At 55.3% G+C, this 17,564-nt stretch overlaps 1 protein-coding gene across 6 annotated transcripts in view; it reads right to left on the reverse strand.

Annotated features, from left to right (window-relative positions):
* The window catches only part of LOC138662704 (diacylglycerol kinase eta-like), a 255,548-nt gene extending 239,915 nt beyond the window's left edge, over positions 1 to 15,633 (reverse strand). For 5 of the 6 annotated variants that reach the window (XM_069748582.1, XM_069748580.1, XM_069748585.1 and 2 more), the window contains exon 1: positions 15,224 to 15,578. The gene's annotated coding sequence lies outside the window, so the exon portion shown is untranslated. Of the gene's footprint in view, positions 1 to 15,223 lie in introns of all 6 variants that reach the window. The other variant, XM_069748579.1, reaches the window with a different exon arrangement.
* Positions 15,634 to 17,564: the final 1,931 nt, after the last annotated feature.

Genomic DNA, 17,564 nt, shown 5'->3' on the forward strand with positions numbered 1-17,564 from the left:
GCCCCTCCGCCAGCTTCCAGTCTGTGATTCCCAGCCCCTCCGCCAGCTTCCAGTCTGTGATTCCCCGGCCCCTCTGCCTGCCTCCAGTCTGTGATTCCCAGCCCCTCCTCCTGCCTCCAGTCTGTGATTCCCAGCCCCTCCGCCTGCCTCCAGTCTGTGATTCCCAGCCCCTCCACCTGCCTCCAGTCTGTGATTCCCAGCCCCTCCTCCTGCCTCCAGTCTGTGATTCCCAGCCCCTCCTCCTGCCTCCAGTCTGTGATTCCCAGCCCCTCCGCCTGCCTCCAGTCTGTGATTCCCAGCCCCTCCGCCTGCCTCCAGTCTGTGATTCCCAGCCCCTCCGCCAGCTTCCAGTCTGTGATTCCCCAGCCCCTCTGTCTGCCTCCAGTCTGTGATTCCCAGCCCCTCCTCCTGCCTCCAGTCTGTGATTCCCAGCCCCTCCGCCTGCCTCCAGTCTGTGATTCCCAGCCCCTCCGCCTGCCTCCAGTCTGTGATTCCCAGCCCCTCCACCTGCCTCCAGTCTGTGATTCCCTGCCCCTCCACCTGCCTCCAGTCTGTGATTCCCAGCCCCTCCTCCTGCCTCCAGTCTGTGATTCCCAGCCCCTCCGCCAGCTTCCAGTCTGTGATTCCCCGGCCCCTCTGCCTGCCTCCAGTCTGTGATTCCCAGCCCCTCCGCCAGCTTCCAGTCTGTGATTCCCCGGCTCCTTTGCCTGCCTCCAGTCTGTGATTCCCAGCCCCTCCGCCAGCCTCCAGTCTGTGATTCCCAGCCCCTCCACCTGCCTCCAGTCTGTGATTCCCAGCCCCTCCACCTGCCTCCAGTCTGTGATTCCCAGCCCCTCCTCCTGCCTCCAGTCTGTGATTCCCAGCCCCTCCTCCTGCCTCCAGTCTGATTCCCTGCCCCTCCACCTGCCTCCAGTCTGTGATTCCCAGCCCCTCCACCTGCCTCCAGTCTGTGATTCCCTGCCCCTCCGCCTGCCTCCAGTCTGTGATTCCCAGCCCCTCCTCCTGCCTCCAGTCTGATTCCCTGCCCCTCCACCTGCCTCCAGTCTGTGATTCCCAGCCCCTCCACCTGCCTCCAGTCTGTGATTCCCTGCCCCTCCGCCTGCCTCCAGTCTGTGATTCCCAGCCCCTCCTCCTGCCTCCAGTCTGATTCCCTGCCCCTCCACCTGCCTCCAGTCTGTGATTCCCAGCCCCTCCACCTGCCTCCAGTCTGTGATTCCCAGCCCCTCCTCCTGCCTCCAGTCTGATTCCCTGCCCCTCCGCCTGCCTCCAAGTTTTGTTGTTCTTCTTTAATCAACATTTGCAGTTTTCTACTAATTAGATTTCGGTGTACAGGGGCTGGACTGTAAACTGGGTCTCCTCCTCTCTTTTCGGTGATTCCCCAGCCCCTCTGTCTGCCTCCGATCTGTGATTCCCCGGCCCCTCTGCCTGCCTCCAGTCTGTGATTCCCAGCCCCTCCTCCTGCCTCCAGTCTGTGATTCCCAGCCCCTCCGCCAGCTTCCAGTCTGTGATTCCCAGCCCCTCCGCCAGCTTCCAGTCTGTGATTCCCCGGCCCCTCTGTCTGCCTCCAGTCTGTGATTCCCAGCCCCTCCTCCTGCCTCCAGTCTGTGATTCCCAGCCCCTCCGCCTGCCTCCAGTCTGTGATTCCCAGCCCCTCCGCCTGCCTCCAGTCTGTGATTCCCAGCCCCTCCACCTGCCTCCAGTCTGTGATTCCCTGCCCCTCCACCTGCCTCCAGTCTGTTATTCCCAGCCCCTCCTCCTGCCTCCAGTCTGTGATTCCCAGCCCCTCCGCCAGCTTCCAGTCTGTGATTCCCCGGCCCCTCTGCCTGCCTCCAGTCTGTGATTCCCAGCCCCTCCGCCAGCTTCCAGTTTGTGATTCCCCGGCTCCTTTGCCTGCCTCCAGTCTGTGATTCCCAGCCCCTCCGCCAGCCTCCAGTCTGTGATTCCCAGCCCCTCCACCTGCCTCCAGTCTGTGATTCCCAGCCCCTCCACCTGCCTCCAGTCTGTGATTCCCAGCCCCTCCTCCTGCCTCCAGTCTGTGATTCCCAGCCCCTCCTCCTGCCTCCAGTCTGATTCCCTGCCCCTCCACCTGCCTCCAGTCTGTGATTCCCTGCCCCTCCGCCTGCCTCCAGTCTGTGATTCCCAGCCCCTCCTCCTGCCTCCAGTCTGTGATTCCCAGCCCCTCCGCCAGCTTCCAGTCTGTGATTCCCCGGCCCCTCTGCCTGCCTCCAGTCTGTGATTCCCAGCCCCTCCGCCAGCTTCCAGTCTGTGATTCCCCGGCGCCTCCGTCTACCTCCAGTCTGTGATTCCCAGCCCCTCCGCCTGCCTCCAGTCTGTGATTCCCAGCCCCTCCACCTGCCTCCAGTCTGTGATTCCCAGCCCCTCCGCCAGCTTCCAGTCTGTGATTCCCCGGCTCCTTTGCCTGCCTCCAGTCTGTGATTCCCAGCCCCTCCACCTGCCTCCAGTCTGTGATTCCCAGCCCCTCCTCCTGCCTCCAGTCTGATTCCCTGCCCCTCCGCCTGCCTCCAAGTTTTGTTGTTCTTCTTTAATCAACATTTGCAGTTTTCTACTAATTAGATTTCGGTGTACAGGGGCTGGACTGTAAACTGGGTCTCCTCCTCTCTTTTCGGTGATTCCCCAGCCCCTCCGTCTGCCTCCGATCTGTGATTCCCCGGCCCCTCTGCCTGCCTCCAGTCTGTGATTCCCAGCCCCTCCTCCTGCCTCCAGTCTGTGATTCCCAGCCCCTCCGCCAGCTTCCAGTCTGTGATTCCCAGCCCCTCCGCCAGCTTCCAGTCTGTGATTCCCCGGCCCCTCTGCCTGCCTCCAGTCTGTGATTCCCAGCCCCTCCTCCTGCCTCCAGTCTGTGATTCCCAGCCCCTCCGCCTGCCTCCAGTCTGTGATTCCCAGCCCCTCCGCCTGCCTCCAGTCTGTGATTCCCAGCCCCTCCTCCTGCCTCCAGTCTGTGATTCCCAGCCCCTCCTCCTGCCTCCAGTCTGTGATTCCCAGCCCCTCCACCTGCCTCCAGTCTGTGATTCCCAGCCCCTCCGCCTGCCTCCAGTCTGTGATTCCCAGCCCCTCCTCCTGCCTCCAGTCTGTGATTCCCAGCCCCTCCGCCAGCTTCCAGTCTGTGATTCCCAGCCCCTCCGCCAGCTTCCAGTCTGTGATTCCCCGGCCCCTCTGCCTGCCTCCAGTCTGTGATTCCCAGCCCCTCCTCCTGCCTCCAGTCTGTGATTCCCAGCCCCTCCGCCTGCCTCCAGTCTGTGATTCCCAGCCCCTCCGCCTGCCTCCAGTCTGTGATTCCCAGCCCCTCCTCCTGCCTCCAGTCTGTGATTCCCAGCCCCTCCTCCTGCCTCCAGTCTGTGATTCCCAGCCCCTCCGCCTGCCTCCAGTCTGTGATTCCCAGCCCCTCCGCCTGCCTCCAGTCTGTGATTCCCAGCCCCTCCGCCAGCTTCCAGTCTGTGATTCCCCGGCTCCTTTGCCTGCCTCCAGTCTGTGATTCCCAGACCCTCCACCTGCCTCCAGTCTGTGATTCCCAGCCCCTCCTCCTGCCTCCAGTCTGATTCCCTGCCCCTCCGCCTGCCTCCAAGTTTTGTTGTTCTTCTTTAATCAACATTTGCAGTTTTCTACTAATTAGATTTCGGTGTACAGGGGCTGGACTGTAAACTGGGTCTCCTCCTCTCTTTTCGGTGATTCCCCAGCCCCTCCGTCTGCCTCCGATCTGTGATTCCCCGGCCCCTCTGCCTGCCTCCAGTCTGTGATTCCCAGCCCCTCCTCCTGCCTCCAGTCTGTGATTCCCAGCCCCTCCGCCAGCTTCCAGTCTGTGATTCCCAGCCCCTCCGCCAGCTTCCAGTCTGTGATTCCCCGGCCCCTCTGTCTGCCTCCAGTCTGTGATTCCCAGCCCCTCCTCCTGCCTCCAGTCTGTGATTCCCAGCCCCTCCGCCTGCCTCCAGTCTGTGATTCCCAGCCCCTCCACCTGCCTCCAGTCTGTGATTCCCAGCCCCTCCACCTGCCTCCAGTCTGTGATTCCCAGCCCCTCCGCCTGCCTCCAGTCTGTGATTCCCAGCCCCTCCGCCTGCCTCCAGTCTGTGATTCCCAGCCCCTCCGCCAGCTTCCAGTCTGTGATTCCCCGGCCCCTCTGCCTGCCTCCAGTCTGTGATTCCCAGCCCCTCCTCCTGCCTCCAGTCTGTGATTCCCAGCCCCTCCGCCTGCCTCCAGTCTGTGATTCCCAGCCCCTCCGCCTGCCTCCAGTCTGTGATTCCCAGCCCCTCCACCTGCCTCCAGTCTGTGATTCCCTGCCCCTCCACCTGCCTCCAGTCTGTGATTCCCAGCCCCTCCTCCTGCCTCCAGTCTGTGATTCCCAGCCCCTCCGCCAGCTTCCAGTCTGTGATTCCCCGGCCCCTCTGCCTGCCTCCAGTCTGTGATTCCCAGCCCCTCCGCCAGCTTCCAGTCTGTGATTCCCCGGCTCCTTTGCCTGCCTCCAGTCTGTGATTCCCAGCCCCTCCGCCAGCCTCCAGTCTGTGATTCCCAGCCCCTCCACCTGCCTCCAGTCTGTGATTCCCAGCCCCTCCTCCTGCCTCCAGTCTGTGATTCCCAGCCCCTCCTCCTGCCTCCAGTCTGCGATTCCCAGCCCCTACACCTGCCTCCAGTCTGTGATTCCCAGCCCCTCCTCCTGCCTCCAGTCTGATTCCCTGCCCCTCCACCTGCCTCCAGTCTGTGATTCCCAGCCCCTCCACCTGCCTCCAGTCTGTGATTCCCTGCCCCTCCGCCTGCCTCCAGTCTGTGATTCCCAGCCCCTCCTCCTGCCTCCAGTCTGTGATTCCCAGCCCCTCCGCCAGCTTCCAGTCTGTGATTCCCCGGCGCCTCCGTCTACCTCCAGTCTGTGATTCCCAGCCCCTCCACCTGCCTCCAGTCTGTGATTCCCAGCCCCTCCTCCTGCCTCCAGTCTGATTCCCTGCCCCTCCGCCTGCCTCCAAGTTTTGTTGTTCTTCTTTAATCAACATTTGCAGTTTTCTACTAATTAGATTTCGGTGTACAGGGGCTGGACTGTAAACTGGGTCTCCTCCTCTCTTTTCGGTGATTCCCCAGCCCCTCCGTCTGCCTCCGATCTGTGATTCCCCGGCCCCTCTGCCTGCCTCCAGTCTGTGATTCCCAGCCCCTCCTCCTGCCTCCAGTCTGTGATTCCCAGCCCCTCCGCCAGCTTCCAGTCTGTGATTCCCAGCCCCTCCGCCAGCTTCCAGTCTGTGATTCCCCGGCCCCTCTGTCTGCCTCCAGTCTGTGATTCCCAGCCCCTCCTCCTGCCTCCAGTCTGTGATTCCCAGCCCCTCCGCCTGCCTCCAGTCTGTGATTCCCAGCCCCTCCTCCTGCCTCCAGTCTGATTCCCTGCCCCTCCGCCTGCCTCCAGTCTGTGATTCCCAGCCCCTCCTCCTGCCTCCAGTCTGTGATTCCCAGCCCCTCCGCCAGCTTCCAGTCTGTGATTCCCCGGCCCCTCTGCCTGCCTCCAGTCTGTGATTCCCAGCCCCTCCTCCTGCCTCCAGTCTGTGATTCCCAGCCCCTCCGCCTGCCTCCAGTCTGTGATTCCCAGCCCCTCCGCCTGCCTCCAGTCTGTGATTCCCAGCCCCTCCTCCTGCCTCCAGTCTGTGATTCCCAGCCCCTCCTCCTGCCTCCAGTCTGTGATTCCCAGCCCCTCCGCCTGCCTCCAGTCTGTGATTCCCAGCCCCTCCGCCTGCCTCCAGTCTGTGATTCCCAGCCCCTCCGCCAGCTTCCAGTCTGTGATTCCCCGGCTCCTTTGCCTGCCTCCAGTCTGTGATTCCCAGCCCCTCCACCTGCCTCCAGTCTGTGATTCCCAGCCCCTCCTCCTGCCTCCAGTCTGATTCCCTGCCCCTCCGCCTGCCTCCAAGTTTTGTTGTTCTTCTTTAATCAACATTTGCAGTTTTCTACTAATTAGATTTCGGTGTACAGGGGCTGGACTGTAAACTGGGTCTCCTCCTCTCTTTTCGGTGATTCCCCAGCCCCTCCGTCTGCCTCCGATCTGTGATTCCCCGGCCCCTCTGCCTGCCTCCAGTCTGTGATTCCCAGCCCCTCCGCCTGCCTCCAGTCTGATTCCCTGCCCCTCCGCCTGCCTCCAGTCTGTGATTCCCAGCCCCTCCTCCTGCCTCCAGTCTGATTCCCTGCCCCTCCGCCTGCCTCCAGTCTGTGATTCCCTGCCCCTCCGCCAGCTTCCAGTCTGTGATTCCCTGGCCCCTTTGCCTGCCTCCAGTCTGTGATTCCCCGGCTCCTCTGCCTGCCTCCAGTCTGTGATTCCCCGGCCCCTCTGCCTGCCTCCGGTCTGTGATTCCCCGGCCCCTATGTCTGCCTCCAGTCCGTGATTCCCCGGCCCCTCTGTCTGCCTCCAGTCTGATTCCCTGCCCCTCTGCCTGCCTCCAGTCTGTGATTCCCAGCCCCTCCTCCTGCCTCCAGTCTGATTCCCTGCCCCTCCGCCTGCCTCCAGTCTGTGATTCCCAGCCCCTCCTCCTGCCTCCAGTCTGATTCCCTGCCCCTCCGCCTGCCTCCAGTCTGTGATTCCCAGCCCCTCCTCCTGCCTCCAGTCTGATTCCCTGCCCCTCCACCTGCCTCCAGTCTGTGATTCCCAGCCCCTCCTCCTGCCTCCAGTCTGATTCCCTGCCCCTCCGCCTGCCTCCAGTCTGTGATTCCCAGCCCCTCCACCTGCCTCCAGTCTGTGATTCCCTGCCCCTCCGCCAGCTTCCAGTCTGTGATTCCCTGGCCCCTTTGCCTGCCTCCAGTCTGTGATTCCCCGGCTCCTCTGCCTGCCTCCAGTCTGTGATTCCCCGGCCCCTCTGCCTGCCTCCGGTCTGTGATTCCCCGGCCCCTATGTCTGCCTCCAGTCCGTGATTCCCCGGCCCCTCTGTCTGCCTCCAGTCTGATTCCCTGCCCCTCTGCCTGCCTCCAGTCTGTGATTCCCAGCCCCTCCACCTGCCTCCAGTCTGTGATTCCCAGCCCCTCCTCCTGCCTCCAGTCTGATTCCCTGCCCCTCCGCCTGCCTCCAGTCTGTGATTCCCAGCCCCTCCACCTGCCTCCAGTCTGTGATTCCCAGCCCCTCCTCCTGCCTCCAGTCTGTGATTCCCTGCCCCTCCGCCAGCTTCCAGTCTGTGATTCCCTGGCCCCTTTGCCTGCCTCCAGTCTGTGATTCCCCGGCTCCTCTGCCTGCCTCCAGTCTGTGATTCCCCGGCCCCTCTGCCTGCCTCCGGTCTGTGATTCCCCGGCCCCTATGTCTGCCTCCAGTCCGTGATTCCCTGGCCCCTCTGCCTGCCTCCAGTCTGTGATTCCCTGCCCCTCTGCCTGCCTCCAGTCTGTGATTCCCCGGCCCCTTTGCCTGCCTTTGGTCTGTGGTTCCCTGACCCCTCTGCCTGCCTACGGCCTGTGATTCCTTGGCCCCATCCGCCTGCCTCCGGTCTGTGATTCCCAGGCGCCTCCGTCTACCTCCGGTCTGTGATTTTCAGCCCCTCTGCCTGCCTCCAGTCTGTGATTCCCAGCCCCTCTGCCTGCCTCCAGTCTGTGATTCCCAGCTCCGCCGCCTGCCTCCGGTCTGTGATTCCCTGGCCCCTCTGCCTGCCTTAAGTCTGTGATTCCCAGCCCCTCCACCTGCCAACGACCTGTGATTCCCAGCCCCTCTACCTGCCTCCGGTCTGTGATTCTCAGCCCCTCTGCCTGCCTCCAGTCTGTGATTCCCCGGCCCCTCTGCCTGCCTTCAGTCTGTGATTCTCAGCCCCTCTGCCTGCCTCCAGTGTGTGATTCCCTGACCCCTCTGCCAGCCTCTGGTCTGAGATTCCCCGGCCCCTCCATCTGCCTCTGTTCTGTCATTCCCTGGCCCCTCCATCTTCCTCCGGTCTGTGATTCCCAGCCCCTCTGTCTGCCTCTGGTCTGTGATTCCCCGTCCCGTCTGTCTGCCTCCAGTCTGTGATTTCCTGGCCCATCCGCCTGCCTCTGGTCTGTGATTCTCCGGCCCCTCCGTCTGCCTCCGTTCTGTGATTCCCTGGCCCTTCCGCCTGCCTCCAGTCTGTGAATGACAGATCATGCCTCCATCCACTGTTTGAAATCTCTTTCAACACTGAAAAACCCTTGATCTGTCTTTCAAAGACTGGAGGCAGGCCGAGGGGTTGGGGATCAAAGACAAGGAAGAGAAGACCCAGTGCACAATTTGGACCCTGGGCACCAAATTCTAATTAGCAAAATACTTTAAATGGGGATTAAAGAAGAACAACACAGCTGATTTCTTCACTAAATGTATACATTTATTCAGTATTACAGTCATGCCTTTACATTGCAAATTCATGCTGACAGGTTCTTTTTAAATCCAAGTGAGTGTTATCAGATAGTTTTCACTGGGGGTGTGTACTTCCTCCTGAATGATTCTGACCAAGTACACGCCCCCAGTGAAAACTATCTGATCGCACCCACTTGGACTTCAGAAAAGTTAACTCATTAGGTATCAAATACTTTCACTGGTAATATCTCGCAACAGAGAGGCAAGTTTAATTTTTTTTATTATTATGATCTGCAGTCATTATCACAGTATTACGATTGACTCTCTGGATCCTTTGGATTTATAAATAGAGGTGGACCTGAATATTGCCAGTGCTTGCTGACTGCTTTCCGTGAATAGTCTATACTGTGGGTGTGTAAAAGTCGAGACACCCTGGTTTAAAGGGTTTGTCTACTACCCAGACAACACCTTCTTAAATACTATATTCCCCAATATATAACTAAAAACATCATATATTCACCTCCCACACCGGCACCATTCCAGTACTGTTCGCGCCGGGAATCCCGAGCCCCATGCAATATTGTTATACCAGGTGAGCTCAGCAGGTAATAAGCAGTCACCAATGGATTTCTGCATTCTCACCTCCTTCAAACATTCAAGTTTCATCCAAAGGAAGTCAGCGCCAATCAGCTCAATAGTGGTCACTGATTGGCCGCAGGCATAACGTTACATGAGCCTTGGCATTGCTCCGAGGTGGGTATAGGGTATCTTTATTTGACATTGCGGAATATAGCACTTAAGAAGTGGTTGTACAAGAATTGAACAACCCCTTTAGGGGAGTGATAGTCTTGAAACCGGCCTGTTAGGCCCTACATCTGCCCCCTAGCAGTCACACTGTGAATTGTCAGATGAAACTGTTGCTCCTGTTATTCCAACGGAACTTTGGAATCCTCGAGTGGAACGTCAGGAGTCATCGGGCGCACATCCAAAACCGACCCCCCTACAATCTCACCAATTGTATAGATGTTCCCCAGGATTCTCTAGTTGATTTGTCTCTTCATTTTGCAAATATGCAGAACAAATAAAATCCTAAACTGACCAGTAATTCTGCCATCAGTTGCACATACAATTGGTGTATTCTCTTTTCTTGCCCTTAGGTAAAGCTCTATCTTGAATTTATGTTCCGGATCAATGTTAGACCTTTAATATCTATAGATTTCCACCTGATTGGTCTCCCACAGACAGAACACTAAAGACCTCATACTACCAGTGCGCTAATCTACGCATTAATCTCAGCAGTGTGAACTATGCCTAACGTCAGCAAGGAAGGTAAATACGTGAAATGTTCTATAACATAGCAAACTTTCAGTTAATGTCGGGTTAAAGTCAGCTACATCGTGGCAAATACGGTGTGACGGTCAAGTTAAGAATTGCTACATCTGTACCTTATCATTTTAAGGGTCAATATTAAACACTAATAAAGTTAATGACTGGGATAAACTTCTAGATAAACAAAGAAATGAAGGTGTATACAATAAAAAAACATAGCTGTTACTCTTCCTCTCCAGTTAAAAGGCTGCAGTTGAAAGCACATGTGACCGCTGCAACAAATCACTGAGGGCTACCGAGCCCTGGGACTGGCTGCAGTGGTCACGTGCACTGACGACGTGAAGTCACCGCTGTAGCCTATCAACACAAATCCGGTGGCAGTGCTGGAGTCGGGAAGGGAGTCAAAGAGCTCAGTTTATTATTTCTTTCATCTTCAAGACTTTGGTTAACTAAAATATTATCCCGGACCTCCCTTTAAATTGTCATCATGTCACTAACTCTCCTAGATGACAAGGGAATATTGATTTAAAAAGAAGACATATTTGCTCCAGTTTTTTGTGTAACCTGTTTTCCTTCATTTTGAGTATTACCACTATTTTTTTTTTTTATAATAATAATGATAGCCTGGGCTACTTAGGTTTATATGTTGGGGGAGTCCTTTAATGAAAAAACAAGAATTCCTTCTCCATACAAATTGGAAGGTTTATACTAGTTGCTATGCCATCAGACTACGTCCCAACAAAGAGTTTTCGATGAGTTTTTACGCTATGACTTATGCAAGTCACTTATTTTACTTAATAGGTGCAGAAACTCTGCAACGTCCAAAATTCATGGTGGGAACGTACCTAAGGCTACCAGCGCCCGTCTCCCGGATTTATGGCTTCACCTCCGGAGTTCAAATGTGGACTCAAACTTTGCCCAAATTCCCTCCTGTCTAGGTCACCAAATTCACAAGATGGAACTTTTTACCTTCTCACTGAAGGTCCCTAAACACACAAAATGAATTAGCAGGTCACCTGCAAGAATTTTTATCTTACTCCTTAAAGTTTACAGCTTCACCTCCCAAAATACAATTCCCAAAATTAGGCATATATACTATGACTGGTATCTCGTAATAAAAGACAATTGTGTTGAGTGTTGTAAAGAAAGGTCAGATAGCATCTCGTTTTTCTCCTTGGAAAGGGTCTTATCCAAGGGAGATAGAGGGTATCAGATGATCGCAGGCACTGCTCACCTGTCGGGGTTGTGTTGACCCACAATGGAGGAATGAGGATGAATCAGCTACTGCAGGGAATCCAGTCGCTGCATCAATATTAATGGGTAGGAGAATGAGGGTGATAGTCAAGATGGTAAGATCAAGAAGCTTTTCAAAGTTGAACTAACTTCATCCTCAGGAGAACCACAGTGGTAGATCTATGAAGAAGTTAGAACCTTCCTATGACCAAGGGCGCAGTGTTCACCAGAAAAGCCTAAGGTTTTATCCTAAAGATGCATCTTCCTGTTTTTAAATGAATTTCTAATAAATTATTAATTTTATGGAAGGAAGTGACGGAAAATGCATGTTTTCTTTCTTGGTTCTACAACCCCTACCAAAAATTATGGAATCACCGGTCTTGGAGGATGTTCATTCAGTTGTTTAATTTTTGTAGAAAAAAAGCAGATCACAGATATAGCACAAAACTAAAGTCATTTCAAATGGCAACTTTCGGGCTTTAAGAAACACTAAAAGAAATCAAGAACAAAAATGTGGTAGTCAGTAATGGTTCCTTTTTTTAACCAAGCAGAGGGGAAAAATTATGGAATTGTGAAAAACAAACAAAAAACCCTCCAACACATCACTAGTATTTTGTTACACCACCTTTGGCTTTTTTAACAGCTTGCAGTCTCTGAGGCCTGGACTTAATGAGGGTCACACAGGACTCTTCATCAATCTGGCTCCAACTTTCTCTGATTGCTGTCCCCAGATCACCTTTGCAGGTTTACCTTGTCATGGACCATTTTCTTCAACTTCCACCAAAGATTTTCTATTGGATTGAGATCCGGACTATTTGCAGACCATCACATTGACCTTATGTGTCTTTTTTCCAGGGATGTTTTCACAATTTTTGCTCTATGGCAGGATGCATTATCATCTTAAAAAATGATTTCATCATCCCCAAACATCCTTTCAATTGATGGGATAAGAAAAGTGTCCAAAATATCAACATAAACTTGTGCATTTATTGAAGATGTAATGACAGCCATCTCCCCAGTGCCTTTACCTGACATGCAGCCCTATATCATCAATGACTGTGGAAATTTGCATGTTCTCTTCAGGCAGTCATCTTTATAAATCTCATTGGAACGGCACCAAACAAAAGTTCCAGCATCATCACCTTGCCCAATGCAGATTCGCGATTCATCACTGAATACGACTTTCATCCAGTCATCCACAGTCCACGATTGCTTTTCCTTAGCCCATTGTAACCTTGGTTTTTTCTGTTTAGGTGTTAATTATGGCTTTCATTTTGCTTTTCTGTATGTAAATCCCATTTCCTTTAGGCGGTTTCTTACAGTTCGGTCACAGACGTTGAATCCAGTTTCCACCCATTCGTTCCTCATTTGTTTTGTTATGCATTTCCTGTTTTGGAGATATATAGCCTTAAGTTTCCGGTCTTGACGCTTTGATGTCTTCCTTGGTCTACCAGTATGTTTGCCTTTAACAACCTTCTCATGTTGTTTGTATTTGGCCCAGATTTTAGACACAGCTGACTGTGAACAGCCAACATCTTTTGCAACATTGCGTGATGATTTACCCTCTTTTAAAAGTTTGATAATCATCTCCTTTGTTTCAGTTGACATCTCTCATATTGGAGCCATGATTCATGTCAGTCCACTTGGTGCAACAGCTCTCCAAGGTGTGATCACTCCTTTTTAGATGCATACTAACGAGCAGATCTAATTTGATGCAGGTGTTAGTTTTGGGTATGAAAATTTACAGGGTGATTCCATAATTAAAAAGCAACCATTACTGACTACCACATTTTTGTTCTTGATTTCTTTTAGTGTTTCTTAAAGCCAGAAAGTTGCCAACTGAAATGACTTTAGTTTTGCGCCATGTCTGTGAGCTGCTTTTTTCTACAAAATTGAACATCCTCCAAGGCCGGTGATTCCATAATTTTTGCCAGGGGTTGTACAATAGCTGAGCTGGCCCCCATTCATCAACTTTCCGATGTATCCTGCACTATATTGGAGTGGTGAGCTTCTTTATTTCTTTTTTTTTAGGAAGAAGGTAGTTCAACTTCGAAATGCGGACAGAATAAACCACTTGGTTTTGCCATCATTATTCCCCTGTGTCTTGTTATCTACATAGACAGTGCGGACTATCACTCTCATTCTCCAACCCATTGAATTCTCCTTCGAAGAAAGAAAGACATGGTTCTATGATTCCTGGACACCAATGTCCCTGCACTAGTCCTTTGCTACTCCCTTCATGTGTAGTGATCCACAATCCTTTGATCTGTTGATCTACATCCCGTATACACCATATAACCCCCGACACTGGATTTGCCATAATATAGTAAATTGCTAACGCAAAGTATAAAGTAGGATTCTCACAATGACAAGGATGCCGCCATTCTGCTACTTTCATTCAATGAATACAGGTTTTAATGAAAGGGGCTGTGGACACGTTATGTGAAGGCCACATTGTCAGACTAGCACGGCACAGTAACAGAAATGACACAGGAGCTGCCATATTTAGATGCTAATATGATAAATGCAGAAAACCCAAAAGGCAGATCTCCCTCCAGAACACGACAATGATAACATAACATTCCGGAATGTAACACGACACCAATAAATGAAATGGAAGCCGAGGATCTCTGTATATTGGATTCCACTAGGTGCAACAAGTTTGACACTTATCTCCAGAAGAAGACGACCTTGAACTCGTAATAAGATCCTACACATCAGAGACGGAAAAGAACTGCCGGCATCTCAATGACAAACCACTAATGATTGAGGGAGAAGGAACGGCTCCACTGCTAATTGCAGATGAGTGACTCTACGACCCAATAGACCGTGAGCTGGGAACGCCAGACGCCATCGATTGTAAGGAACAGTACAGTGCAATTATTAGTGGGGATCTGTACATGCAGCATGTGTGCCGCCTGGGGTAATGGTGCTGATAATACCCGGACACAGATCAGCACTGAGATCTGCCAGTAACGAGGGGTTCACAGGTGAGGATCTAGTTTACAGCGTCAGGATCTGCATCATCAGCCAGGCAGGGAAAAAGACACTGCTTCCACAAATAAGTAGATCCCTCCACTGATAAGCACTGGCCAATGTCTCCAGTGATGGAGAGAGATCCAGTGATGGAGATCCAGTGATGGAGACCCAGTGATGGAGATCCAGTGATGGAGACCTACTGATGGAGACCCAGTGATGGAGACCCACTGATGGAGATCCAGTGATGGAGACCCAGCGATGGAGACCCACTGATGGAGATCCAGTGATGCAAACCCACTGATGGAGACCCAGTGATGGAGATCCACTGATGGAGACCTAGTGACAGAGACCCACTGATGGAGACCCAGTGATGGAGATCCACTGATGGAGACCCACTGATGGAGATGCAGTGATGGAGACCCAGTGATGGAGACCCAGTGATGGAGATCCACTGACGGAGACCCAGTGATGGAGATCCACTGATGGAGACCTAGTGACAGAGACCCACTGATGGAGACCCAGTGATGGAGATCCACTGATGGAGACTCACTGATGGAGATGCAGTGATGGAGACCCAGTGATGGAGATCCACTGATGGAGACCCAGTGATGGAGACCCACTGATGGAGACCTAGTGACAGAGACCCACTGATGGAGACGCAGTGATGGAGATCCACTGATGGAGACCCAGTGATGGAGACCCACTGATGGAGACCCAGTGAGGGAGACCCACTGATGGAGACCCAGTGAGGGAGACCCACTGATGGAGACGCAGTGATGGAGATCCACTGATGGAGACCCAGTGATGGAGACCCACTGATGGAGACCCAGTGAGGGAGACCCACTGATGGAGATCAACTGATGGAGACCTAGTGACAGAGACCCACTGATGGAGACCCACTGATGGAGACCCACTGATTGAGACCCAGTGATGGAGACCCAGTGATGGAGACCCACTGATGGAGACGCAGTGATGGAGATCCACTGATGGAGACCCAGTGATGGAGACCCACTGATGGAGACCCAGTGAGGGAGACCCACTGATGGAGACCCAGTGAGGGAGACCCACTGATGGAGACGCAGTGATGGAGATCCACTGATGGAGACCCAGTGATGGAGATCCACTGATGGAGACCCAGTGATGGAGACCCACTGATGGAGACCCAGTGAGGGAGACCCACTGATGGAGACCCACTGATGGAGACCCACTGATTGAGACCCAGTGATGGAGACCCAGTGATGGAGACCCAGTGACAGAGACCCACTGATTGAGACCCAATGATGGAGACCCAGTGATGGAGCCCAGTGATGGAGACCCAGCACTTCCATGTCTGCTGCTCTCCGCAGTGCCTCCGTCTATGACATCTCCCATGAATGAGCTGTGTGGAATCAGACCATGGTGGTCCCCAGGAGGAGCCTCACCTACCTGCTCATGGAATCGCTGCAGTCATCCCAGAGGGAGGCTCAGCATCCGACTGTCAGCAGCCGGTATGGCGGGTGATGCTGCTGGTGGTCACTTGCGGCGGTCTGACAAGCCCCCCATCCATGCAGCCATGTCTGCGCTCACCCCCAGCACACAGCAGCCTCCTCCTCCTCCTCCTTCCTCATCGCAGTGACTGAGGCAAGACTCTGCATTGCTCAACCAGAGAGCAGCCAGCGAGCTCCCCTCCCCCGGTGTCACCGCAGCGGCTGTCACTCTGCTGCCTCCATCCCGGCCACACGGTGCGGCAGTGTCGGCTGACGCCGCCGGTAATTCCCCACTGGGTCCTCCCCCCGTGATCAGGACACGGGGGGCTGTGACGGAATCGCGGACGCTTTGCTGCAGTCAGGCGCTCTGCAATGTGCGACAATTGGACACATGGTGAAAACAGAATAGACTTCCTCTCACATTCCCCTCCTCTACTGCAAGTGCTGTCATCACAGCCATGGAGCCATCATCACTGAGCCTGGGGAGACCCTCCATCAATCTGAGCATGTGGAGACCCTCCATCACCCTGAGCCTGGGGAGACCCTCCATCACCCTGAGCCTGGGGGCAACCCTCCATCACCCTGAGCCTGGGGAGACCCTCCATCACCCTAAGCCTGGGGGGACCCTCCATCACCCTGAGCCTGGGGGCAACCCTCCATCACCCTGAGCCTGGGGAGACCCTCCATCACCCTAAGCCTGGGGGGACCCTCCATCACCCTGAGCCTGGGGGCGACCCTCCATCAGCCTGAGCCTGGGGGGACCCTCCATCACCCTGAGCCTGGGGGCAACCCTCCATCACCCTGAGCCTGGGGAGACCCTCCATCACCCTAAGCCTGGGGGGACCCTCCATCACCCTGAGCCTGGGGGCGACCCTCCATCAGCCTGAGCCTGGGGGCGACCCTCCATCACCCTGAGCCTGGGGGGACCCTCCATCACCCTGAGCCTGGGGAGACCCTCCATCACCCTGAGCCTGGGGAGACCCTCCATCACCCTGAGCCTGGGGGAGACCCTCCATCACCCTGAGCCTGGGGAGACCCTCCATCACCCTGAGCCTGGGGGTAACCCTCCATCACCCTGAGCCTGGGGGAGACCCTCCATCACCCTGAGCCTGGGGGAGACCCTCCATCACCCTGAGCCTGGGTGGGGACCCTCCATCACCCTGAGCCTGGGGGGACCCTCCATCACCCTGAGCCTGGGGGGACCCTCCATCACCCTGAGCCTGGGGAGACCCTCCATCACCCTGAGCCTGGGGCAACCCTCCATCACCCTGAGCCTGGTGGAGACCCTCCATCACCCTGAGCCTGGGGGGGACCCTCCATCACTCTGAGCCTAGGGGCAACCCTCCATCACCCTGAACCTGGGGGCAACTCTCCATCAATCTGAGCCTGGGGGAGACCCTCCATCACCCTGAGCCTGGGGAGACCCTCCATCACCCTGAGCCTGGGGGCAACCCTCCATCACCCTGAGCCTGGGGCGACCCTCCATCACCCTGAGCCTGGGGAGACCCTCCATCACCCTGAGCCTGGGGAGACCCTCCATCACCCTGAGCCTGGTGGAGACCCTCCATCACCCTGAGCCTGGGGGAGACCCTCCATCACCCTGAGCCTGGGGAGACCCTCCATCACCCTAAGCCTGGGGGCAACCCTCCATTCTGAACCTGGGGGAGACCCCTATCGTCCTGAGCCTGGGGCAACCCTCCAATCTGAACCTGGGGGAGACCTCCATCATCCTCTGCCTGGGGCGACCCTCCATCACGCTGAGCCTGGGGCGACCCTCCATCACCCTGAGCCTGAGGGGACCCTCCATCAATCTGAGCCTGGGGGAGACCCTCCATCAATCTGAGCCTGGGGAAGACCCCCAACACCCTGAGCCTGGGGGCAACCCTCCATCACCCTGAGCCTGGGGGGACCCTCCATCACCCTGAGCCTGGGTGCAACCCTCCATCACACTGAGCCTGGGAAGACCCTCCATCAATCTGAACCTGGAGGATACCCTCCATCAATTTGAGCCTGGGGGAGACCCCCATCACCCTGAGCCTGGGGCAACCCTCCATCACCCTGAGCCTGGGGGCGACCCTCCATCACCCTGAGCCTGGGGGAGACCCTCCATCACCCTGAGCCTGGGGGACCCTCCATCACCCTGAGCCTGGGAAGACCCTCCATCACCCTGAGCCTGAGGAGACCCTCCAACACCCTGAGCCTGGGGAGAGCCTCCATCACCCTGAGCCTGGGGGCAACCCTCCATCACCATGAGCCTGGGGAGACCCTCCTTCAATCTGAGCCTGGGGCGACCATCCATC

This window comes from Ranitomeya imitator, chromosome 2 (assembly GCF_032444005.1).
Source record: "Ranitomeya imitator isolate aRanImi1 chromosome 2, aRanImi1.pri, whole genome shotgun sequence".
Classification (NCBI taxonomy): domain Eukaryota; kingdom Metazoa; phylum Chordata; class Amphibia; order Anura; family Dendrobatidae; genus Ranitomeya; species Ranitomeya imitator.